At 45.3% G+C, this 25,498-nt stretch overlaps 1 pseudogene; it reads right to left on the bottom strand.

Annotated features, from left to right (window-relative positions):
• The window catches only part of LOC137537958 (wolframin-like), a 75,783-nt pseudogene that overhangs the window by 36,816 nt on the left and 13,469 nt on the right, over positions 1-25,498 (bottom strand).

Here is a 25,498-nt window from a genome sequence, read left to right as displayed (position 1 = left end):
CTACCGTAACTAGGTGGATCATTTTATTTAAAACGGACCTGAACTCAGAACTTCATCTCTGCTCTAAAAGATACGAAACAGCATAATAACCTTTAAAGAAAAAAATTTCTTCGTTACAGCTGATACAAATCCTGCAATAAATCTGCAGTGTGTCTACTTTCTACTTTCATGGAAGCAGACATATTGTTAACATCCTGTGTTTACCAATTACCTCTCTGCCATGGCAGTCAACTGAAACAGCTGTGGGCTCAAATTACAGTTGTGATTAGTCACAGATGGGGGGGGGGGGAGATTAGACAGGCTAAACTCTCTAAAACATACAGGGTGTATTTCTATATGTTTTCCTTCTGTCCTGTGCTAGAGTTCAGGTCCACTTTAACACTGTAAGATCCACAGTGTGTATGCGGCGACAGAACACCGAGACAAGAGCTGCAGCTCGGACTTCCGGGTCTCGGCGAGCAGCTGACGTCACTGGAGCACAGGGTGGTTCTCAGATGCCATTGGATAAGCGGAAGGCACGTTCCCAGTACGCGCTCCGCAGATGTAAACAATAGTTCACGTGTGCCTGCCTGTCAGCTGATTAGCTGACACGCTGAATAACTATTGGTTTAGTTTCAATTCTGTTTTGTGTTGATTGGTTAAGCACTTGTATTTAAACTCAGAGAGCGGCCCCAGTCATTGCCCGTGATAGCATTAGCTGTGGCTTGTTGCTGAGTATGCGGTCACTACCTGATTGATTCCTGTTGCCGATTATTGCCTTGTATCCTGACCACGTTTAACCTCTGATTGATTCCTGTGCCGACTACTGCCTGGTATCCTGACTACGCTTATCTCTACTGGATTTCCTGTTGCCAAACTTATTCTTGTTCCTGGACTACGCTTGCTAACTGCCTGGATGGACTTCGGCTTGGACACAGACTTGCATGAACACTGCCTTGACTGACCTCGGCCTACCTAGACTATGCTATCTTTGAAAAGTATTATCTGGACTTCCTTGCCACTCTGGAACATCTGTCTCTGCAGGCATCTGATTCATTCATCTGGATTGCCTCATCCTCCAGGCATCAGGTGACTATACAGTGGGGTGCGAAAGTTTGGGCAACCTTGTTAATTGTCATGATTTTCCTGTATAAATCATTGGTTGTTACAACAAAAAATGTAAGTTGAGTATATTATATAGGAGACACACACAGTGATATTAAGTTTATTGGATTTACAGAAAGTGTGCAATAATTGTTTAAATAAAATTAGGCAGGTGCATAAATGTGGGCACTGTTGTCATTTTATTGATTCCAAAACCTTTAGAACTAATTATTAAAACTCAAATTGGCTTGGTAAGCTCAGTGACCCCTGACCTACATACACAGGTGAATCCTATTATGAGACAGAGTATTTAAGGTGGTGGTGGTGGTGGTGGTGGTGGTGGGGGGGGGGGGGGGGGGCAATTGTAAGTTTCCCTCCTCTTTTAATTTTCTATGAAGAGTAGCAACATGGGGGTCTCAAAACAACTCTCAAATGACCTGAAGAGAAAGATTGTTCACCATCATGGTTTAGAGGAAGGATACAGAAAGCTGTCTCAGAGATTTCAGATGTCTGTTTCCACAGTTAGGAACATATTGAGGAAATGGAAACCCACAGGCTCAGTTCAAGTTAAGGCTTGAAGTGGCAGACCAAGAAAAATATTGAATAGACAGAAGTGATAAATAGTGAGAACAGTCAGAGTCGACCAACAGACCAGCACCAAAGACCTACAACATCATCTTGCCGCAGATGGCGTCACTGTGCATCATTTAAACATTCGGCGCACTTTACACAAGGTGATGCGGTGTGTGAGAGTGATGCAGAGGAAGCCTTTTCTCTGCTCACAGCACAAACAGAGCCGCTTGAGGTATGCTAAAGCACATTTGGACAAGCCAGCTTCATTTAGGAATAAGGTGCTGTGGACTGATGAAACTAAAATTTAGTTATTTGGGCATAACAAGGGGTGTTATGCATGGAGGAAAAATAACAGCATTCCAAGAAAAACACCTGCTATCTACAGTAAAATATGGTGGTGGTTCCATCTTGCTGCAGGGCTGTGTGGCCAGTGCAGGGACTGGGAATCTTGTCAAAGTTGAGGAATGCATGGATTCCACTCAGTATCTGCAGATTCTGGAGACCAATGTCCAGGAATCAGTGACAAAGCTGAAGCTGCGCTATGGCTGGATTTTTCAACAAGACAAGGACCCAAAACACTACTCAAAATCCACTAAGGCATTCATGCTGAGGAACAAGTACAACGTTCTGGAATGGCCATCTCAGTCCCCAGACCCGAATATAATTAAAAATCTGTGGCGTGAGTTAAAGAGAGCTGTCCATGCTCGGAAGCCATCAAACCTGAAAGAACTAGAGATGTCTTGTAAAGAGAAATGGTCCAAAATACCTTCAACCATAATTCAGACTCTCATTGGAACCTACAGGAAGCATTTAGAGGCTGTAATTTCTGCAAAAGGAGGATCTACTAAATATTGATTTTCATTTCTTTTTTGTGGTGCCCAAATGTATGCACCTGCCTAATTTTGTTTAAACAATTATTGCACACTTTCTGTAAATCCAATAAACTTAAAGGGAAGGTTCAGGGAGGGTGGGTAAAAAATAAAAATCAATTTCCACTTACCTGGGGCTTCCTCCAGCCCGTGGCAGGCAGGAGGTGCCCTTGCCGCCGCTCCGAAGGCTCTCCGGTGGCCGACCCGACCTGGCCGGCTGCCAGGTCGGGCTCTTCTGCGCTCCAAGGCCCGGAACTTCTGCGTCCCACGCCGGCGCGCTGACGTCATCGGACGTCCTCCGGGCTCTACTGCGCATGCAGTAGATATCTCTATCTATCTCTCTCTCTATCCATCCATCCATCCATCTATCTCTCTCTATCTATCTATCTATCCATCTATCTATCTATATATACACACACACACACACACACACACACACACACACACACACACAAGTTACTTGCTATAGTTCGTTTTTCATCTCGGATTCGATTTAACACCGCCGGGACTTTTACAGGAGCAGGGTGAGCAGTTTATCAGCTTTACCCTGGGCCCAAATTTCCCAGCGGCTTAATTATAGGTACTCCCATTTGCCTTGTATAACTTTGTCCTATGTTGTATGAAAGCATGTACGCTGGCAACATCTGTATTATAAGCTCTTTATTCAGTCATGTCATCAATAACCACGACGTTTCGGAGTAGTCTCCTTTATCAAGTGTTTGACAGACTGACATCAATTCACAGTATTACATTGCTTTTATACCCTCACCTTATCTAATACAGCCAATAATCTATCTGTGTTAAAATCATCCAATCATTTTCCATCTATAGGTCTGCGGACCTGATGGAGAACTAGTGCTGAAAAGGAAGAGCCACTTACGGATTCTGCAATAGACCTCGTGATCATCCAGGAAATGCCGGGGGAAAGAGGGCGTGACAGCTCCGTCAGGGGCGCATGCCCTTCTGCCGCTCGTCATTTCTCCGTCTCCACCTCCAAGTCTGCGGACCGGATGGGGGACAAGAGAAGCGGCACGTCATCTCTGGCATAAGGCCAGAGAGAAGCGACCAATCACCAGGATGTGTGCGCACCACCCACTTGCACGTCATCCACCGCAGCGCAACCCACCCACACCCCAGCAACCAAGCAAAGCGTTGCTATGCAGCTCCACTCGGAATGGTGCACGAGGTCTGTGCGTAGGTTGGCCAGCAGTAGACGGCGGCATCAGCCCCAGCCTGCATCCACCGCCCGACACCAAGTAACCCATCTCCGCAGAGTGTGGTTATACCTAGCACCATCCGGAGACACAGCCCGTGGCCGATCGTGGGGGGCCACAATACATGGTGAACAGTATAAACTGACAAGAGTCAGTAGTTGGTATAGTCGTGCCGTGACGAGCGGCAGAGAGTCCCCGTTCATCTGGAGTCACCAATACTGCAAGAAGTAAGAAGAGACAGTAGATCAGAAATATTGGAAGAACAATAAAGAATAATAATAACAGTAATTACAAGGCAATAGATCATATTCTCGATTGGGACCATTGGGTTCAAGTGCATCTAAAGTCCTAATCCAGTATGCCTCACGTTCTAATAATTTTTTGTATCTATCCCCTCCCCTTTTGAGTGGAGGTATAGCTTCAATTATCTGGCATCTGAGTTGACTGACATTATGATTATACAATCTGAAATGATTGGATACTGCCTGATCTGTCAATTTTTTTCTAATAGCATGAGAGGACAGGCGCACCTTAAATTTGGTAGTCGTCTGCCCTACATAAATTAATCCACATGGGCATTTGAGTAGATATACTATATATTGTGAATCACACGTGTAACAACCATGAATGTAATATCGTTTACCAGTAAGGGGGTGAACAAAATAAGGACTTCTAATTATAGAGTTACAATGGACACAGTTTAGGCATGGAAACGTGCCTTTGCGAGAGGACTCTGGTGGTCTAACCAGGGTCCTCATTTCTGCATGTGTTAAACGGTCTCGAAGTGTAGGTGGTCTCTTGTATGACATTAAAGGAGGGTTTTGTAACTCACCTATAGAGGGAAGAGACTGCCAGCTGTGACCAATGCTTTTTAATAATCTTATGTATAGTATCACTATATACATTGTATTTAGATACAAAAGGTAAACGGTTGGCACATTGTCTCCTTCCCCTCCTGTTGTCTGGCCTCTGAATGAGGGTATCACTTTTGGCTGTCTCTATTAGTTCAACAGGATATGATCTTGCCAAAAATTTCTGAGTCATTTCTGTGAATCTAAGCTGCTTATTCTGAGTATCTCCCACTATTCTATTGACCCTCTGAAATTGGCTCTTGGGAATGGCATCTTTGGTTTGAGTAGGATGGAAGCTATTGTATGATAATATAGCATTGCGATCCGTAGGTTTTACATATAGGTCAGATATCAGTCTGCCCTCCTGTAAAGAAATCACTGTATCCAAAAAATTGATCTGTTGGGAATCGCAATGTACAGTAAGTCGTATAGATCCACATTGAGTATGTACCTCTGATATAAATAGATCAAGAGCCGAACGTGACCCCGCCCATATGCAAAATATGTCATCTATATATCTCATCCAAGTAATAGCATGTTTTTTAAAAACATGTTTTTTTTTAAAAAAAAGCAATGTAATACTGTGAATTGGTGTCAGTCTGTCAAACACTTGATAAAGGAGACTACTCCGAAACGTCGTGGTTATTGATGACATGACTGAATAAAGAGCTTATAATACAGATGGTGCCAGCGTACATGCTTTTGTGATTGATGGAGTGGTGATTCCATTGCTGGGCACATCTACATCACAAACGCGACAGGGTGCATATCTGCAAGATTGAATACTTTGTCCTATGTTGTATAACCTTGTAACGTTACATCTTTCATCCTTTTCACATTCAAACTTGTGAAAACTAAAGCAGACATCTAGAAGCAACTGGTAATATCTGCTGACATCATCATTACAGTCTTAGGGATGGGTTCACACTATATGCATTGCTGCCAGTTTTGATGAATTTGCCTAAAGGTTGTTTTTTTCCATTTCTAACTCGGTTTGTGAGCTTGCCTCCCTACCTCAATAATTGTAAATACCTTCTGTTTTAAGAAGGCAACCTTCTGTTTTTTTATATCATCTTAGTAAGTGGGCTTTTGTTAAGCTTGGGGGTGTAATCTCCACAGTCAGCATACAACACATAAGCTGACGTGAAGGAGGTACACACACCAGCACAAGGGATCAGGATATCCCCAGTTTAGTGGAGGAGAGGACTGACTCCAATAGGAGATTGTGGTGCACAGAGCCGGTGCAGATCTGAACAGCCACAAACACTTTCGTAATAACGTCTCAGCGCAAAGTAGCGCTGAGCGCATAAACCAGGACTGAGGAGATCAGGACAGGTAGACAGAATGAACGCTTGCTAGCTAGCGATTACTTAGCGACAGCAAGCGTCCAAGACCAGACAGACTGGAATGAGGCAGCCAATGCGTTGCGGCGATGGCGTGCCTCACAAAGACAGGACAGGAGAGACAGGAAATAGCAGGATCGAGATAGATGAACGTAACACAGATAAATATACAATAAGTATGTTTTCCTAGCGTATTACAATTACAGCTATCAATGAAACTATTCGTAACGTCTGACTAACATATGTATATATTGGCAATGAACCGATATATGACATAAGCAGGAACTCTGACTAAGACTGAAGTAATACAGGGAACAGGACTCAGAAGGATTCGCTATCTCTTCGCAGAGATGAACGCAATCCACAAACAGGACCAGGAACAGGATTCAGAAGGATTCGTTATCTCTTCGCAGAGATGAACGCAATCCACAAACAGGACCAGGAACAGGATAACTAGCTCAGCACGGGTGTTCACGATACGCGCAAACTACCAAAACGTGCTGGAAAACTGACTAACTGAACACAGGAAATAAACAGTTCGTGTACGTATATATCAGCGACACTGATATATTAACGTAACACGAATACAAGGAAAATAACAAAATGCGCAAGTATGCGTATATATTGGCGATGAACCAATATATGACACAAGACAAGCAAGTAGCAACTTCTAGAACAAGAGCAGAACTAGGAGGACTCGCTGACCCCTTCGCAGGAGTCAGCGCAGTCCACACGGACCAGGAACGAGGTGGGGCACGAGCAGAGTAACAGATAGAGTCTGAAACTATGATAGCCCATGAGGCATTGCAGGAAGCAGTTCTTTATACTGAGGTCATCCAATGGGAGCAGACCTGCAGATTCCCACACAAGTGAATGGTAATTAATCACAGGCTGATAGCAGGAAAAGGCAGACAATGATATGCAGCCTGCAGGAAAGGGACCGCCCCTCCACTGCAGCAGACAATGTTTGTTTACACAAAAGCATATTAAACTGTCATAAACTTCAGAGCGACTGCAGATGGAATCAGCAACTAGTTTAAGTGCAAACCAAACTATGCAAGCAAATGCATGTAATGACATTAGAACTGCTTGGTTTGCAATACCAGTGCAGTCAGCAGTAAACGCTGCAGAAGCGATCATAACAGTACCCCCTCCCTTAAACGCGGCCTCTGGACGCCTATGAAAACTGACATATTTCTCCTGAACCACCCAAACCAAAAAATCAGAAGTGGGAAATCCAGCAAACTGATCTGACTGAAAATTCATGAAGGTCGGATCCGTCCGACAAAACCAAATTCCCGAATCAGTCTCACCAAAACTAGACCAATTGGAACCAGAACCTACCGAACCATGCCCGTCAGCACTACAAGCCTCAGTGTGACACCCATCAGAACCACGACTTCCAGAAAACAACCCCAAGAAACTCTCTGCGCGATACCCACCGCCTTCCAAGGACTGTCCAAAAACGCCAAAGCCTTTGCAATGCCCACCGGAACTGTCCCTACCAACACAAAACCCACCGTTGAACCAGTCCAAGGTACCAGGACAAGTTTCCTCAGAGATCTCCCAGAACACTTGGAAGCTCCAAAGAGATCCCCACAGGTCAGAACGCCCCTTAGGCTCACATGGAGAACCATCAAGAACCCCTATGGAACCCAGGGCAACTCCAGAGTCAGGGTCACAAGGACAAACATCAAGATCAGGGCTTTTAGGGACCAGAACCATCTCCGGGCATGCAGGCCAACCGGCAACATCAGAACATGTCTCCACTAGGGAAGCACGTGAGCACGCTAACACAGACACATCTGGGCAGTCTGGCATACGAAGCACATCTGGGCACACCGGCACGAGAGAAACCTCTGGGCATGTCAAGGAACTGCGAACCTCAAAGTCAGTCAAGACAGGACCGAAACCAGAACTGGGCAAAAAAAATTCATCATGACTAGACTTCATAGTTACTGGATTCTCACTAAAAACTGCAGGATCAGACTTAGATGTCGCTGATTCCAGCAGGGTTATTAACAAATCATGTTCAGGGGCATTTACAAGACAGGGCAAATCTTCTGATGTATGCACTGAACTAGACAGGGTTCCCATAGCTTCTTCTGGACTAGACAGAGACTCATCAAATACACTGGACTGGAGCTCATGAAGGGCTGCAAAACAAGTCAATATTGCAGCAATCCCCACTGAACTAGGCAAAACTGAGTAACTCACTGGACAGGAAGGGGGCTCTGGAACTTCTGCCACACCGGCCAGAGAACCAGAATTTTCCAGGATACAGGGCTGGGTTTCAGAAACACTCATTAACCCGGACTGAAATTCTGAGATTTCTATTATTTTTTCCAGCGAGTCAGAATTATCCATGTTACAGGGCAAGACTTTTGAAACATTCAGAGGACAGGGCTGGAGTTCCTCGGCTGTTACAACACTGGAGAGGGACTCAACAACATTGGTTAAATCAGACTGTGTACAGGGCAAGGTATCTAACACACTTGCTGATGAGGACAATATTTCAATGGCTTCTGCTTCGCTGGGCAGAAATTCATCAAGTTTTATTAGAGCAGACTGTAATTCCAAAACAGCTGCTAGACAAGTGAATATTACTGCAACACCAACTGAGGTAAGCAGTGCTTCAGCCTCCTCTGCTAAAGGGTTTAAAGTATCCAAAGTACTGGGTGAAGCATAAGACTCTGCGACCACAGCTTCACTGGACAGGATCACTGAACAGTCCATATTGCAGGGCAAAACCATGGAAGCACCTGCTGGACAGCATAATGATTCTGTGACCTGAGTTTCATTGGAGAGATCTACTGCACAATTCATGGTACAGGGCAAATTTATTGGAAAATTTTCTGAACAAGGTAATAATTCTGCGATTTCAGGTTCACATAGCAGATGCTCTGAGCTATTCACGAAACTAGAGCGAGGTGTAGAAACAGGAAGATCAAGACACAATGTTTGCGCATCTGAATCACCATTCATTTGTAAAATTGGAAAATTCAGATGCTGGGGTTCTGAGTTTACTAGACAGGATTGCTGGGACTCGGAAACTGATGTAGTGCATCTATTGGCATCTGCTGGATCAGACAAGAGTTGAACTTTATTAACACAGGTAATTTCTGCAGAAGTGTTTGCAGAGACAGGCAAGATTTTTCTGGTGTCTGTTTCACTAAACAAAGAGTCATGAGTACTGGCTAGGCTGGACTCGAAAGTCAGCAGGACCTCTGGGTCCTCTGCTGAGAAATTTGTGCAGGGCAAGATTAAGGAAGTATTAGTAATTTCTGTCTTACTGGGAAGTAACACTGAGTTATCCATGGTACAGGGTGGAATTACAGGAACTTCAATTTCACACAAAAGGAGCTCAGAATCACTCGCTGAATCAGCCAAAGGTGCTGAAGCAGGCGAGTCCTCAGGAACTGAGGAAGTGGAACAATCTCCACTTGACAGTGTGTCTTCCCTGGTATCAACTGATTGAATTGCATAAAAATCGTCCAGAATCATTCTCCACACATCGATCAATGGAGCCACAAAGTCATACCCACACACACCAGTTTTTATTAGGTTATAAGCAGACTTAATGCATGCATTCAATACTAATTCACTTTTTGCACTGTAAAACTGACAAAATGAACTTGCATCTTTCTTCCATTCATAGACCAGAGCTTCCATCTCTCCTTTCTCAAATGGAGGATCCCATGCATATTTAACAGCTGAGCATTCCGGCTGATCATAGTTTGCAAATGTGTTAGTGGCAGAAACATACATTGAGTTATTTAGCAGGTGATTGGCCGATTTCTTATTCCTAAGGATCTCCAATACCTGTAGCAAGTATTGAACTGTAGTGTATGCAAATTTCCCTTGCTGCACGAATAAATTGATCTGTTCAATACTCTGTAATATATCTTCATAATCATATTCAGATAATTCATTTAAACAAGAACCTTTATTTTCCCTGGCTAGCAATGAAAGTTCATTAGTAGTTTCATAGGTCCATTTGACTCCCCTGAATGGTGACTGAATTTCATTATCTGCTAATGGTGGAGTCTCGTTACAGATCTGATGCGCAGTCGCCAAGGGCAACGACTCCGCTGATTGTAACGCTTTTCTTTTGGAGCGTTTACGTTTGGCTTTAGACCCTGCTGCCTTAGCAGAAGAAAAGTTATCAGAACAATTATCTGCTTGCTGATTATTTTTGTAGGCAGTAGAAGGAGCAGCTGATTGACAAGCTGCCAGGAGCTTATCAAAAGGGCTAGGCAAATCGGTTTTGCGCAGCCAGTTATGGATCACAAACGCTAGAAATTCCAGTGGTCTTTCTTTTAAATTGGTATAATCCAAGACATCGTAGGCCCACTGAAACAATCTTCCCTTAAATAAAACATAAACTAGCTGGGGGGCCCACGTTGAAACAGGAGTAGCCTGGAGCTCAGGATTGGCCAGGAACCTGGCACATTCAGAAAAAAACTCATTTTCTGTTTCAGAATTGAGCTTCTCAAATTTCTTAAAGGAACAGGAACCATAACAAACAGTGTCATTTTTGCTGGGAACCCCCCCCACAATGGGGATTGGTAATGGGGCTATCATAATGTTAAGCTTGGGGGTGTAATCTCCACAGTCAGCATACAACACATAAGCTGACGTGAAGGAGGTACACACACCAGCACAAGGGATCAGGATATCCCCAGTTTAGTGGAGGAGAGGACTGACTCCAATAGGAGATTGTGGTGCACAGAGCCGGTGCAGATCTGAACAGCCACAAACACTTTCGTAATAACGTCTCAGCGCAAAGTAGCGCTGAGCGCATAAACCAGGACTGAGGAGATCAGGACAGGTAGACAGAATGAACGCTTGCTAGCTAGCGATTACTTAGCGACAGCAAGCGTCCAAGACCAGACAGACTGGAATGAGGCAGCCAATGCGTTGCGGCGATGGCGTGCCTCACAAAGACAGGACAGGAGAGACAGGAATAGCAGGATCGAGATAGATGAACGTAACACAGATAAATATACAATAAGTATGTTTTCCTAGCGTATTACAATTACAGCTATCAATGAAACTATTCGTAACGTCTGACTAACATATGTATATATTGGCAATGAACCGATATATGACATAAGCAGGAACTCTGACTAAGACTGAAGTAATACAGGGAACAGGACTCAGAAGGATTCGCTATCTCTTCGCAGAGATGAACGCAATCCACAAACAGGACCAGGAACAGGATTCAGAAGGATTCGTTATCTCTTCGCAGAGATGAACGCAATCCACAAACAGGACCAGGAACAGGATAACTAGCTCAGCACGGGTGTTCACGATACGCGCAAACTACCAAAACGTGCTGGAAAACTGACTAACTGAACACAGGAAATAAACAGTTCGTGTACGTATATATCAGCGACACTGATATATTAACGTAACACGAATACAAGGAAAATAACAAAATGCGCAAGTATGCGTATATATTGGCGATGAACCAATATATGACACAAGACAAGCAAGTAGCAACTTCTAGAACAAGAGCAGAACTAGGAGGACTCGCTGACCCCTTCGCAGGAGTCAGCGCAGTCCACACGGACCAGGAACGAGGTGGGGCACGAGCAGAGTAACAGATAGAGTCTGAAACTATGATAGCCCATGAGGCATTGCAGGAAGCAGTTCTTTATACTGAGGTCATCCAATGGGAGCAGACCTGCAGATTCCCACACAAGTGAATGGTAATTAATCACAGGCTGATAGCAGGAAAAGGCAGACAATGATATGCAGCCTGCAGGAAAGGGACCGCCCCTCCACTGCAGCAGACAATGTTTGTTTACACAAAAGCATATTAAACTGTCATAAACTTCAGAGCGACTGCAGATGGAATCAGCAACTAGTTTAAGTGCAAACCAAACTATGCAAGCAAATGCATGTAATGACATTAGAACTGCTTGGTTTGCAATACCAGTGCAGTCAGCAGTAAACGCTGCAGAAGCGATCATAACAGCTTTTCAGTCTCTTTTTTTTAAAGATGGAAAGAGGTCCCCGATCTGGACCTTGAGGACCTAGAAGACTCCATAGCTGCTCTCCAGTCTGATGTGGTGTCAGCTAAAGATAGATTGGGAGTTATGGTTCACTATGAGCTTGCTGGGTACTCTGTAACTCCCTACATCAAGGAGCCTAATTCTCTAGAGAGCGACCAAACCTGAGCAGAAGCGAGGACTTTCCAAATGAAATGAAAGTGGTTACCATATACTTGCAACCCGAGAAACGTGAGTATAATACCTAATCCTCATCCCGAAAGGTGTCATTTACAGTTTGCACTAATGGCTCTTGGCATCTCCCTTCATCTTCTTCTGGTATTATGGGAGACCTCCAAGTCTCAGACTGTTACTCTTTCTCCGGCTTCCTTTGATGCTCTGTTGCTCGTCCCATGACAACATGCCCACTTCAGCTGTCATGCCAAAAAAAGGAAGTGCAACTATCTCTTCCTTTAACCTCCCTGGCGTTCTATTAACGGGAGGGGTTTTTTTTAATTAAAAAAAAAACTATTTCATGCAGCCAATTGAAAGTTGGCTGCATGAAAGCCCACTAGAGGGCGCTCCTGATGCATAATTCTGATCGCCTTCGGCGATCAGAATTAACAAGGAAGGCTGCAATGAGCAGCCTTCCCTGTTTGGCTTTCCTCGTCGCCATGGCGGCGAGCGGAGTGACGTCATGGACGTCAGCCGACGTCCTGACGTCAGCCGCCTCCGATCCAGCCCTTAGCGCTTGCCGGAACTATTTGTTCCGGCTGCGCAGGGCTCGGGCGGCTGGGGGGACCCTCTTTCGCCGCTGCACGCGGCGGATCGCCGCCGCAGGCAGCACACGCGGCTGGCAAAGTGCCGGCTGCGTGTGCTGCTTTTTATTTTATCAAAATCAGCCCAGCAGGGCCTGAGCGGCAGCCTCCGGCGGTGATGGACGAGCTGAGCTCGTCCATACTGCTCAGGAGGTTAAAGCCTGAGCCCAAAGACAAAAAAATTACTTCAAAGATAGTTTGAAAAGGAGTTAGAATCTCATTTGGGAATTTGTATTTCTGTCCCAGGCCCCATCTGTAAGAATTTCCATCATTTCCTGTCTAGACAGGAAGTACTGAACAACAAAGATGTAGGCTGCACCCACCAGACCAGTTGCGTGCTGCAGGTCCAACCTCCATGCCCAGGGAGGTGAAGCAAATTGTAAGAACTTAGAGATGACCCAGCACCATCAATATGCAGTAAATTTAGCATCTTTGAAGCCTTTCTGATTATTAGCCTATTATTACTCTTTTAAACCTGAATTATGCTTTGAAGATACGAAATTCTCTTGGGTCATCTCCAAGTTCTTTAAGGTGGCCACTAACTGTCCAATTTCTAGCGAAAAATCGTTTGAGCGATCAGAAATTCTGATCGGATTGGTTGTAAATAGCCTCCGTTGATGGACTCAATCGATTATGAACGAGTGAAAAAAAAATGTCGTCCGAATGGATTTGTCGAACCAAAATTTGGATTTTCTTGTTGGCTGTGATAGATAGAAAGCAAAGATTGGTTCGTTGATGGTGTAGTGAACAATGTATTACAATATTTCACTTCCGATCAGAATTTCTGATCGCTCTAACGATTTTTCGCTACAAATTGGATCATTAGTGGCCACCTTTAGACATGAAGTATGGAAATCTACCTCACAACAAAAACAGCAACAAATAAAACCCTTTTTTGTACCGTGGGGAAAAAAAAAGTGGGAATCCCTGACAACTGTTTATTGCTTCCCCACATGGGCTGTCCCAGGACTACTAGTTTCCATATTAAAATGACTAAGCTCCATGGAGTTTTTGGGAATAGGAAGTGGTCATTTTTTTTTAACTAGAATTCCTTCATCTGCATTTAGGAATGGTTTGAACATCAGAGGTAACATTCATATAAAAATATAGAGCATTTCAAAAGGTTCACAAACGTAATAAATTCACAAGTTACAGGTGTGCTAAAACCCAACCTGGATGTACAAACGGCTTCTGAGGGTGTAAAGGGCTGCTTCTCGCTTATGTGGAGGTGAAACCTGCACATATCTTCACACTTAACCTCCCTAGCAGAATAGACGGTTACACATGTCAATACAAAATATGATGTGAACAGTATTGGCATGCATACACGTCAATACTCTCCTGCACTGTATACTAGCACAGAAATCCTGGGGTATTGAAAGCCAGTTAGGTTAAAGGAACTAATTGAAAAGTAATGTGGCCAGTTACTTATCTGGGGCTCCTTCCAGCCCCCTGAAGTCCTAGGCTGTTCCGTGCTCCGCTGTTCATCCTCTGCCCCCCTCCAAACACTGCATGCGCTGCCCTCTGCCATCTCCATTATGCTCCCATAGCCAAGAGCTATTGGTGCTTGTGCAGTAAAGCTTGGTTCACACATAAATCTTCACATTTCCGGTCCGGGCCAGTACTGTCCCGTCAGGTTTACCTGACTGGGCCGGAAATGAACACCTTATATGTGTGAACACAGCCACAGAAACACATACAAAACTGATGCCAACTCTCAAAAACTGACATGGCAGGACTGGACACCCTTTTATGCGTGAACCAAGTCAAGGTATAAATTGCTACTGCGCAGAACGCTCCCAGCAACAGGAGCACGAGCGAGGAGGTGCGCAGTCAGCGACTGGCCGAGCCAATCAGGTTATGAAGGGGGACACCAGGGGAACAGACCAGCGACTGGCCACCATGACTTTTCAATAAACAATCCCTTTAAAGCAGGGGTCCCCAACCCCCGGCCCACTGCCGGGCCGCAGGCTGCTCTGAGCTGGGCAGCGCCATCATCACAGTGCAGAGAGAAGTGTCACTGAAGTTTGCCGGAAGCTATAGAGAAGAGCCTCCTGCAGCCATTTTTACTGCTGCCACCTAGTGTCTGTTATTTGTAATGTAGCATGCTTTCTGTCTGTACGGAGACCAGGTAGCAGTAGCGAGGACGACTGGGATGCTCTGGTCTCTTGCCAGCCACAGAGTTCAGTCTGCATGGAGGGGAGCAGCTGATTCTGGAAGCTAGTGTGGGAAGAAGAATGGAAGGGTAAAGTGAGTGTGGGGAGAAGTGAGAGTGGGAGGGAGGGAAGTGTGAAGTGGGTGTATGGAGGAGGAAAGGGTGAAGTGAGTGTGGGGAGGAGGGAAGTGAGTGTGGGGAGGAGGGAAGTGTGAAGTGGGTGTAAGGAGGAGGAAAGGGTGAAGTGAGTGTGGGGAGGAGGGAAGTGTGAAGTGGGTGTAAGGAGGAGGAAAGGGTGAATTGAGTGTGGGGAGGAGGGTAAAGGGGCTGTGGGGTGGGGAGGAGGGTAAAGGGGCTGTGGGGTGGAGGGAAGGGTAAAAGTGAGAGGAGGCAGATGAGGGTAGGAAATTACAGTTCTTTTCCGTTAGCCAGGAGCATCCACTAGGTGGCGATAAAACTCCAGTTACATCTTTTCCTACTATTCATGGCGGCCTGGAGGGGGAATAGTAATTATCGCCACCTAGTGGATACGCCCGGCTATGGAATAGTACCGAAATTACTGTGTCAATAGATAAGGAAGCCCAGGCAGTACTCCCCTTCACACCACCTGTCACATCTTGTGCTGGTGGCTTAAGCAGCAGCCCCAGTGCAGTGCGAAGACATCTTTTCCAAAGTGCTGAGGGTGATGAAGATAGTGGTTAGCTAGAGCTGGTGTTGCCAGGACTTCTTTATGTAATGACCCAGCCTGTAGAACAAGCCCCCTGCCCCCCTCCCCACGCAATAACACCCCTGTCCCCCGCATACGCCCCCGGTCCTTGGAAAAACGGCCAGATGCTGAAGCGGTCCTTGGGTCAAAAAAGGTTGGGGACCACTGCTTTAAAGGGTCATTTAAGGCAAACAAAAAAAAATGAGCTTTACTCACCTTGGGCTTCTACCAGCCCCCTGCAGCTGTCCCGTGCCCATGCAGTCTCGCTCGGATCCTCCTGTCCCCGCCGGCAGCTACTTCTGGTTTCGGCGACAGGCCTGGGAACGCGAGTGATTCTTTGCGTTCCTGGCCGCAATAGCGCCGTCTATACTGCTATTGCGGCCAGGAATGCGAAGAATCACTCGCATTCCCAGGCCCTTTGCCAAAGCCGGAAGTAGCTGCCGGCGGGGACAGGAGGATCCGAGCGAGACTGCGAGGGCACCAGACAGCTTCAGGGGGCTGGTAGAAGCCCAAGGTGAGTAAAACTTTTTTTTGCCTTAAGTGTCCATTTAAGATCGGAAAATTGTAACTTCAAATAGAACAGACACAGGAAATGCAGAGGAGTAAAGGCAGAGGGTAGATAGTAAAACAAAGGGAAATGGAGTGCTCTCTTACAGAGGAGAACCAGTCTTGTGTACCAGTCCTATCAGTACACACTGGCATTGCATTGGCAGGCTGCATTGTTTGTGGAGGGGTGTGAAGCTGTTTATGTAGTGAATCATCTTGGCCTCACACAGCAGAATTCCAGAAAAACCACTGTCCTATCTGCTAACACACAACATGGCTCACCTCACTCTGAGCCTTGGAGTCCCCATGTCTGGCTCTGTCCAGCAGCTCCTGCAGTGTGGCCTCATCTTCTCCAGCCAATGTATCTGCAATAGGAAGTCCCATCAGATCACATGCTGCACATATTCACAGACAACTACAGAATACAGGACTGGTATATTGTATCTGGACAGCAGGTTTAGGAGTAAATCTCTCTTCTCAAAGCCCCACTCCACACACCTGTGTTTTTCTAGTTCTGTGCAGGTACCCAGTGCCAGAAATAGTTTCCTGTAAAAGCTCTTGTTGAGCACATATGAGCCTGATCAGGAGCCCAGGCATTGGCCACTTCCTGTACCTCATATATTTATTACAACAGGATGTAATTTACCCATGGAATCCAGTCTGCGCCTGCATCCCTGAAAAGTTCGATGATGCAATCTGAGCAGCCGTCACAACCAGAAGTAGACTGCCTTAGCGGACCTAAATTCAGAACTTCCCCTCTGCTCTAAAAGATAAGCAACAGCATAATAACCTTTAAAGAAAAAACATTTGTTACAGCTGATAGAAATCCTGCAATAAATCTGCAGTGTCTATTTCCTGCTTTCATGGAAGCAGGCATACGGTTAATATCCTGTGTTTACAAATTAGCTGTTGTGCAGAGGACTGCAGAGATTCCTGAGATGACACAGATGGGAGATCAAATTACACTTGTGATTAGTCACAGATGAGGGGGAATTACAGGCTAAACTCTCTAAATACATACAGGGTGAATTTCTCACTGTTTCCTTCCGTCCTGTGCAACAGCTGAGGTCAACTTTAATACAGGTTTTAAGTCGTGATCATTTAAAAAAAAACAAAAAAAACAATCAAAATAAAAACCCCAGGATTTTTATCATGCAGTAGCCTTGTTTCACACAAAATGGTAACATATAACCCCGTACACTGCATATTTAGGTCTATGCCTATAAATGGGCTTTATATTAAACTTAGAAGGTTGACAAAACATTATGGCTTATGACAGTGGTCCTCAAACTAAGGCCCGCGGGCCGGATGCGGCCCCCTGAGGCTTTTTTACCGGCCCCCCACACACAAATTGTATTACTTTTCAATGCGGTCTGCTGCATCTTTAAATATTGGTGGCCGTATATAGAATAGCAGTTCTGGCACCACCCCCTTCCACATTGAAGCCAGAAAGCAGTCATTTGCTGGCTTCTAGAGATGGGAAGTTCGGATCTTTTCAATGATCCGGATGATTCGAATCGGATCATTGAAAAGATCCGGATCTTTGATCCGAATCTCGGATCATTTTACTACGAAGCATTCGGGGGTGAAATGAACAGCAGGAGAGGTCTTTCCCTGCAGTGGACAGGAGAAGGGGAGGGGGGTGGACACACAGAGAAGGGGAGAAGATGGACAGAGGGCAGGGACTGGACAGAGATGGGAGGAGGGACGAGCAGAAATGTTTGCTTGCACACAATACCCACATACTGCAATCATATGCTTTACATATATTTCACCTATATGTTCATCTGTGTCGCACAGTGAAAGAAAGCATTCCCCAAAGCATTCCCAGAAGTGAAGTGCAGCTGTTTAGTGCCGAGTGCAGGAGGATCATATTGCACAGCAATCACAGTGCCTGCAAAGTTACTGAGCTATGCTGAGCTGAGCCAAAAGCTTCCAATGTGTTCACTGTGCACAACTAGGAACAGACAGCCTATAATCAGCAGCACATTTCAGCCAGTATGTGTGCTCTACACATATCTGGCAGTGGCACCCATGTCCCCTCTACCTGTCCCTGCAAGGCTGGCTCCCCTGAGTCCCCTCCAACAAAGCGATCCATCTCTGCTCTGCTTCCAGGACCCCGCTGCCCGCTGAGAGGGGGCGTGTCGCTCCTGGCCCCGCCCCTTTTGCGATCCGAATCACTCATTTTGATGATTCGGATGATTCGACTCACAAAATAGATTCGGATCAAAGATCCGAATCGTTCATGATCCGGACAACACTACTGGCTTCTGGGTTATTGGCTGGAGGGGATGACTTGTAGCAAGCATAGTCACATATATTTTGGTCAGTGCTGTGCAGGAATGTTATGGTTTCTTTGCGAAGGGGAAATGGAGGGTTGCACTGCATATGTTTCTACAGAGATAGTGTGTGTATGGGTGAGATTGTGCTGCAGGCTTTGGCAGGCCATTGGGTGACATTACGGTTCACATATGACTTGCTATGTTAGGGTCACGATATCTGCACTGTGTTGGTGGCATAATAGCTGCACATGCTGTGTTGGGGGGGCCATACTACCTGCACATGCTGTGGTGGAGTGCATACTATCTGCACATGCTGTGTTGGGGGGGGAATACTGTCTACACATGCTGTGTTGGGCGGCATAACATCTGCTCTGGTTAAATGTGAGACATGAGGGCTGCCTATGTTAATAGGCGCTGTCTACAATACCTAGGCTCAATGTTATATTTTTCTACATCATTTCATGTATGCTCCGGCCCCCAGCAGTCTGAAGTATGTTGACCTGGCCCTTGACCCAAAAAGTTTGGGGACCCCTGGCTTATGAGATATATGTACAGTATATACATCAAGGCTGAGGATATTTAGAGGGGGAATGTGAACCCCTGGGCATAGAAGCAGCAATCAATGTAGTTATTTGGTAAGGTACCAAATTACCCCTCTAGCAGTTCACAAAGAGTTATGCACAGAGCCTGAGCTTCTAAGTCTGGGATAGCGCTGTCTTTCTACTGGAAAATAGGGTTATATAGAGGGTAGAACATAAGGAAGAGGAATACCCAGGACTTTCTGGACTCCCATTAAAGAAACGCTCCAGGCAAAACTACTATTAAAGTTCTCACTCAACAGTCATAAAGTAGATCAAAAAGAGGGGGGGAAAAATGTAAAATTCATGTATTTAGATGCAATCAGCTGCAGTTATGTGACCGGCACATGCACTCTCAGTGTCCGGGAGAAAGGTACTGACTTTGGGCCAGTGCACACCAAAAACCACTAGCATATCCACAAACGCTAGCGGTTTTTCAGAGCAATTCTAGGCATGTTTGGAGCGATTATCTAAACAGGCCTAGAGTTTTTGGAGTGTTTTGGTGTAACTGAACAGCTTCTGTAACAAAAATGCTTGCAAAACCGCTCTGATCTACCACTTTGATCACCACTTTCCTATACTTTACTTTGAGGCAGAAACTCCTCAGAAATCCGGAAAAATGCTGCAGGACCAGAGTTTGCGTTTGAGGGAAAAATAACCACTGTGGTGTGCACCATTCCATTGCAATACTTTAGCCATGCGGTTTTCAACCCGCAAGTATTTAAAGGGGAACTGAAGATAGAGGTATACGGAGGCTGCCATATTTATTTCCTTTTAAGCAATACCAGTTGCCTGGCAGCCCTGCTGATCCTCTGCCTCAAATACTATTAGCCATAGCCCCTGAACAAGCATGCAGCAGATCAGGTGTTTCAGACCTGACAAGACTAGCTGCATGCTTGTTTCTGGTGTTATTCAGATACTACTGCAGAGAAATAGACCAGCAGAGCTGCCAGGCAACTGGTATTGATTAAAAGGAAATAAATATGGCAGCCTCCGTATACCTCTTACTTAAGTTCCCCTTTAAAAAAAACGCTCAGAATCGCTCTTGGTGTGCACCAGCCCTTTGACTGGAGGAAAGGAATGCCGTTTTGACACATACCACTCCAACCAAGACATGGGGGCGTAGACAAGATGTCCATTTTTCCGGCATTGTGTCCCTTTAAAGAGACTCTGTAACAACAAAAACCTCCCCTGGGGGGTACTCACCTCGGGTGGGGGAAGCCTCCGGATCCTAATGAGGCTTCCCACGCCGTCCTCTGTCCCACGGGGGTCTCGCCGCAGCCCTCCGAACAGCCGGCGACTGTGCCGACTGTCAGTTCAATATTTACCTTTGCTGGCTCCAGCGGGGGCGTTGTGGCGACTTTCGGCACGGAAATAGACGGAAATACCCGATCTCCGTCGGGTCCGCTCTACTGCGCAGGCGCCGGAAACTTGCGCCTGCGCAGTAGAGCAGACCCGACGGCGATCGGGTATTTCCGCCTACTTCGGCGCCGAGAGGCATCAGAGCGCCTGCGCAGGAGCCAGGAAGGTAAATATTGACGTCACCGCTGTACGGAGGGCTACAGCAAGACCCCCGAGGGACGCAGGACGGCGTGGGAAGCCTCATTAGGATCCTGAGGCTTCCCCCACCCGAGGTGAGTACCCCCCAGGGGCCGTTTTGTCGTTACAGTTCCTCTTTAACAGAAGGCATAGGATTCAGTTGTAGTCTCCTTGGATCCTGCTAAGTAGAGCCTGCCTGTCTATTGCCGGATACGATGGGCAGCGATGGTCACATGACTGCTGCTGCTGGCATCACAATACAATTACTTACAAATCTTTCAAACCTCAAATCTATTTTTTAAAATGCTATTGGGAGAGGAAGAGAGCTAGACCTTTAAGCCCTATCTACACGATACGATTCTTTATACGATTCGATTACGATTCTATTTACGATCCGATTAAATACGACATGTCCGATTGGGATTCGATTCGATTCAATTTGCCATTGTTTTTCAATGGAAAATAAAATTGAATCGAATCCCGATCGGACATGTCAGATTTAATCGGATCGTAAATAGAATCGTAATCGAATCGTACAAAGAATCGTATCGTGTAGATTGGGCTTTAAAGTGGGATAAAACTCTGATATAACATTCCATAAAAATGTGTTTTCCGACTTTTTATTACCCATATAGTTATCATATATGCTTTTGTGCAAATGTGCAGTAATATTGTCTGTTTACAAATTCCCAAAGTACAGTTTATCTGCTTTGAAAGCTGCCATTGCATTTTATTGCATAGCTGCTGTATTTATATATTAAAATCTATCTAGTGATCACTTCTCAGCTCAGTGCAGCTCAGCTTCAGCAATTTGCTAATGTTTACAAAATGTATCTGACAAAGGAATGTAAACAAAAGTTAATGTACCGCCTCTTCAGATGCTGCCAGAAGCTTTCAATTCAAGCAAGAAGCTTTCCCCTAAAGCAAGGTACTTCCCACTGAAGAACAAAGTGCTGTGTTTAGCTGTCTGAATGCTGTTCTGCTACATTTTTATTTTATTTTATTTGTGTGTGGTAGTAGTTTTTACGCTGTAAATAATCTTTAAAGAGGAGCTGTTAGGTATAAGGTATCAGAGAAAATAAACACATATATCAGTAGCTAAAGATTGGCTGTACTTACATTACATATGCATTTCACTGTCCACGTTTGGATTTCACAGAATTTTTATATAGTATATGCAGAGATAGATGCTCCTGACAGCTCATGGCAGGCTCCATGTTTTTCTGCCAAATGTGTCGTCATGTCCTGCCTGCTTCCTGATCACAGAGGAGCTCGTACAGAATAACACAGTGTGCAGTGAATATTAATGAGCCATGTGGCTAGGAACAATAGCTGACTCCTGCAGTGTACTCTGCCCGGAGATTTATCAGTGCTTCGCGCTGGACTGATTAGAAAGCTGCTGTAACGTCTCATTAGCAGCCGAGGGGAGGGCCCCAGAATGCTTTGCAGTTTACTATGCGGCTTGCGTCCTTATGGGTCTATAACAGCCTTTAAGATAAGCACACATCAAAGGTAACTGAGATTTTTATCTTCACTAATGGCTTTCTGGCTTCCTTCTAAACTGTTTAACACAGGAGAATAGAGGTTTAAATTAGCTTCTGCAGCCTGACAGTTACTCTTTAAGAACAAAGTGGAAATGCTGAGTTTCATAGCACTTTAATACATTTTTTGTCAGGGTCACTTTGAAGCACACATACACCGGTGCAGCACAGATCTGAGTGTATGGCAATAATGAAATGATGAAAGCAGAATTTCCTTACAACTCAGCTGACTGGAGCAGGAGGAATGAATAGAGAATCTCCTACCACCCCACAAGACCTGCCTGTAGAACCAGCTGCTACACATTGCTGTTCTCCTTTATTTATGAAGTAGCTACACATTGCACATTGCCTTCTAAAGGCAACAATGGTTAATTTGCATATATTCAGCAGTGATGCACTGGGAGACATCTCAAGCTCACTCCAACCTGAATTATAGCAAATTCTTTCTGTTTTAAACAGGGCTGTGGAGTCGGAGTAATTTTGGGTGCCTGGAGTCGGAGTCAGGAAAAAATGCACCGACTCCGACTCCTAATAAATTTAAACTGTAATTAAAATAGAAAATATAATAAAATGTTCTATTTCTCAAATAATAGTCATCATAAATAATTTATACATACAGTAATAGTTGTGCTTAGTCCACAAAAATGAAATAAAACAATCAAACTTAGTTACTTGTGCTGCTTCAATAAAGCAGTCCCCGTATTTTTAAGGTCAGATATACATATCTGATTGTGACTGTATATATGATGTGTACACAGGAATCTCTTATATATACTAAATAACATCTATGCTGTAAGAATAAAGCCTGATGTGTAGCTGTGTCACTAAAAGAGATGGTCAATGAGATGGAAATAATTCTGCACTGATGCTGATTTATGCAAATGTACACACTCTCTTTGCTCATGAAATCAAATAATTTGATATGTTGTTAAAATTTGGTTTGGTGACTACAAATTAAAGGGTAACTGAGACGGATGAAAAGAAAAGTTTTATACATACCTGGGGCTTCTTCCAGCCCCCTTCAGGCTAATCAGTCCCTCGCTGTCCACCTCCACCACCTGGATCTTCTGCTATGAGTCCTGGTAATTCAGCCAGTCAGCACAGTCCGGCCGCATGCCGCTTCCACAGCCAGAAGTGTTCTGCACCTGCACAATAGTGCTGCACAGGTGTAGTACGCTCCCAGCGGCGGAGTGTGTGCATGCGCACTACGCCCGACTGGCTCAAGTACCTGGACTCATAGCAGAAGTTCCAGGTGGCGGAGGAGGACAGCGAGGGACTGATTAGCCTGAAGGGGCTGGAGGAAGCCCCAGGTATGTATAAAACTTTAATTTCATCTGTCTCAGGTTTACTTTGTTACACAGTAGTACTATACTCTACATATGCTCTCCCCACAGAGCTGCAGGGAATCCACTGAGAATGTTGTGTACATTGAACACAGAGGTGTTGTCTATCACCCATAAACCTGGTTCAGATTGTACATGAAGAATGTGTAATAGAGGAAGAATCTCCTCATTCCCCTGCAGAGTACCTGCACATCATTCTTACATGTACCCACAGTTACATTGCCTAGGGCCTGATAGATGTTCTTTGTTCCGGCCTGTACCTTTTACAAGTACTCTTACCAAGGACTAGTTTTAGTCTATGACTAAAGGGAATAAATATTGCAGTCTCCATATCCTTCTCACTTCAGTTGTCTTTTAAAATTCCTAAGCGTTGGCAGATAAGAGACGAATTTCATGTGACATACTTTCATTCAACAAGATTGTAATATGCAAATTAGGAGTCGGAGTCGAGGAGTCGGTGGAATCCTAAACTGAGGAGTCGGAGTCGGTGGATTTTTGTACCGACTCCACAGCCCTGGTTTTAAAGGGGACCTGAAGACAGAGGTATATGGAGGCTGCCATGTTTATTCCCTTTTAAAGAGACTCTGAAGCGAGAATAAATCTCGCTTCAGAGCTCATAGTTAGCAGGGGCATGTGTGCCCCTGCTAAACCGTCGCTATCGCGCCGCTAAACGGGGGTCCCTTCACCCCCAAACCTACCCCCGCAAAAGCTTGGTCGTCTTTTGGTTGCAGATTTATGGCTTCCTGGAGGCAGGGATAACGGCTGCAGCCCTGCCTCCAGTCGCGTCCATCAGCGGCGCATCGCCGCCTCTCTCCCGCCCCTCTCAGTGAAGGAAGACTGAGAGGGGCGGGGGAGAGGCGGAGATACGCGCTGACAGACGCGCGTGGGGCAGGGCTGCGGCGGTTAGCCCTGCCCCAACCAGGAAGCGCTCCCCGGCTGTACGGAGGAGATTTGGGGGATCAGGGACCCCCCTTAAGCCGCGGGATAGTGGCGTTTTAGCAGGGGCACACATGCCCCTGCTATCTATGAGGTTTGAAGCGAGATTTATTCTTGCTTTAGACTCTCTTTAAGCAATACCAGTTGCCTGGCAGCCCTGCTGATCCTCTGCCTCTAATACTATTAGCCATAGCCCCTGAACAAGCATGCAGCAGATCAGGTGTTTCAGACTTTAACGTCAGATCTGACAAGACTAGCTGCATGCTTGTTTCTGGTGTTATTCAGATACTACTGCAGAGAAATAGACCAGCAGGGCTGCCAGGCAACTGGTATTGATTAAAAGGAAATAAATATGGCAGCCTCCGTATACCTCTTACTTCAGTTCCCCTTTAAGAAAGCAAACGTTTGTATTCATAGCATTTTAGTAAGGGGGCTTTTAGGACCATTGTAGCCCCTCACGCACTCCAATGAGTCCTGGGTCACCATGAGCTTGCTGGTTAGTCTGTACCTCTCGGTGTTACAAGCCCTACTCTACAGAGCCAAATTAATCCATGCCATGCACTGATGAGGATCAAACAATCCGAAACAGTCTGTATGCATGTTGGATTATTATGGCTCTGTACAAATTAACAAGCTGACACATCATTGCATTCCAGCGGATCTGCAGGTGTGTTTAGCTTCTAAGGGCAACAATGGTTAATTTGCATATATTCAGCAGTGATGCATTGTGGGAGACATCTCAAGCTCACTCCAACCTGAATTATAGCAAATTATTTCTGTTTTAAGAAAGCAAACTTTTGTATTCATTTTACATAACTGCGCCATTTATTGCTGTTTGCTTTATCCCCGAGTATGCATAACATAACTCAGCTGAATCAGTCTGCCAGTAGTGATTGCATTATGTTGTGGTTGCTTTACTCCTCTAGTACAGGAAATACAGACCAGGCAGGAAAAAAAGCTGAAGTGTCTGTTGCAGAAGCAGCATAGGAAAATAGCCTGTTTGCTGGTCTGGTCTCCATCATTATCAGCAGCAGCAGCAGCATTCCACACTCACCTCCTGCACCCTCTATCAGAGCAGCTGTGAGGTTCCTGTGAGAACAAACTCAGGCCAGCTCAGGAGACACC

Source organism: Hyperolius riggenbachi, chromosome 11, assembly GCF_040937935.1.
Source record: "Hyperolius riggenbachi isolate aHypRig1 chromosome 11, aHypRig1.pri, whole genome shotgun sequence".
Lineage (NCBI taxonomy): Eukaryota > Metazoa > Chordata > Amphibia > Anura > Hyperoliidae > Hyperolius > Hyperolius riggenbachi.
This window is presented reverse-complemented; position numbering and strand designations above follow the sequence as displayed.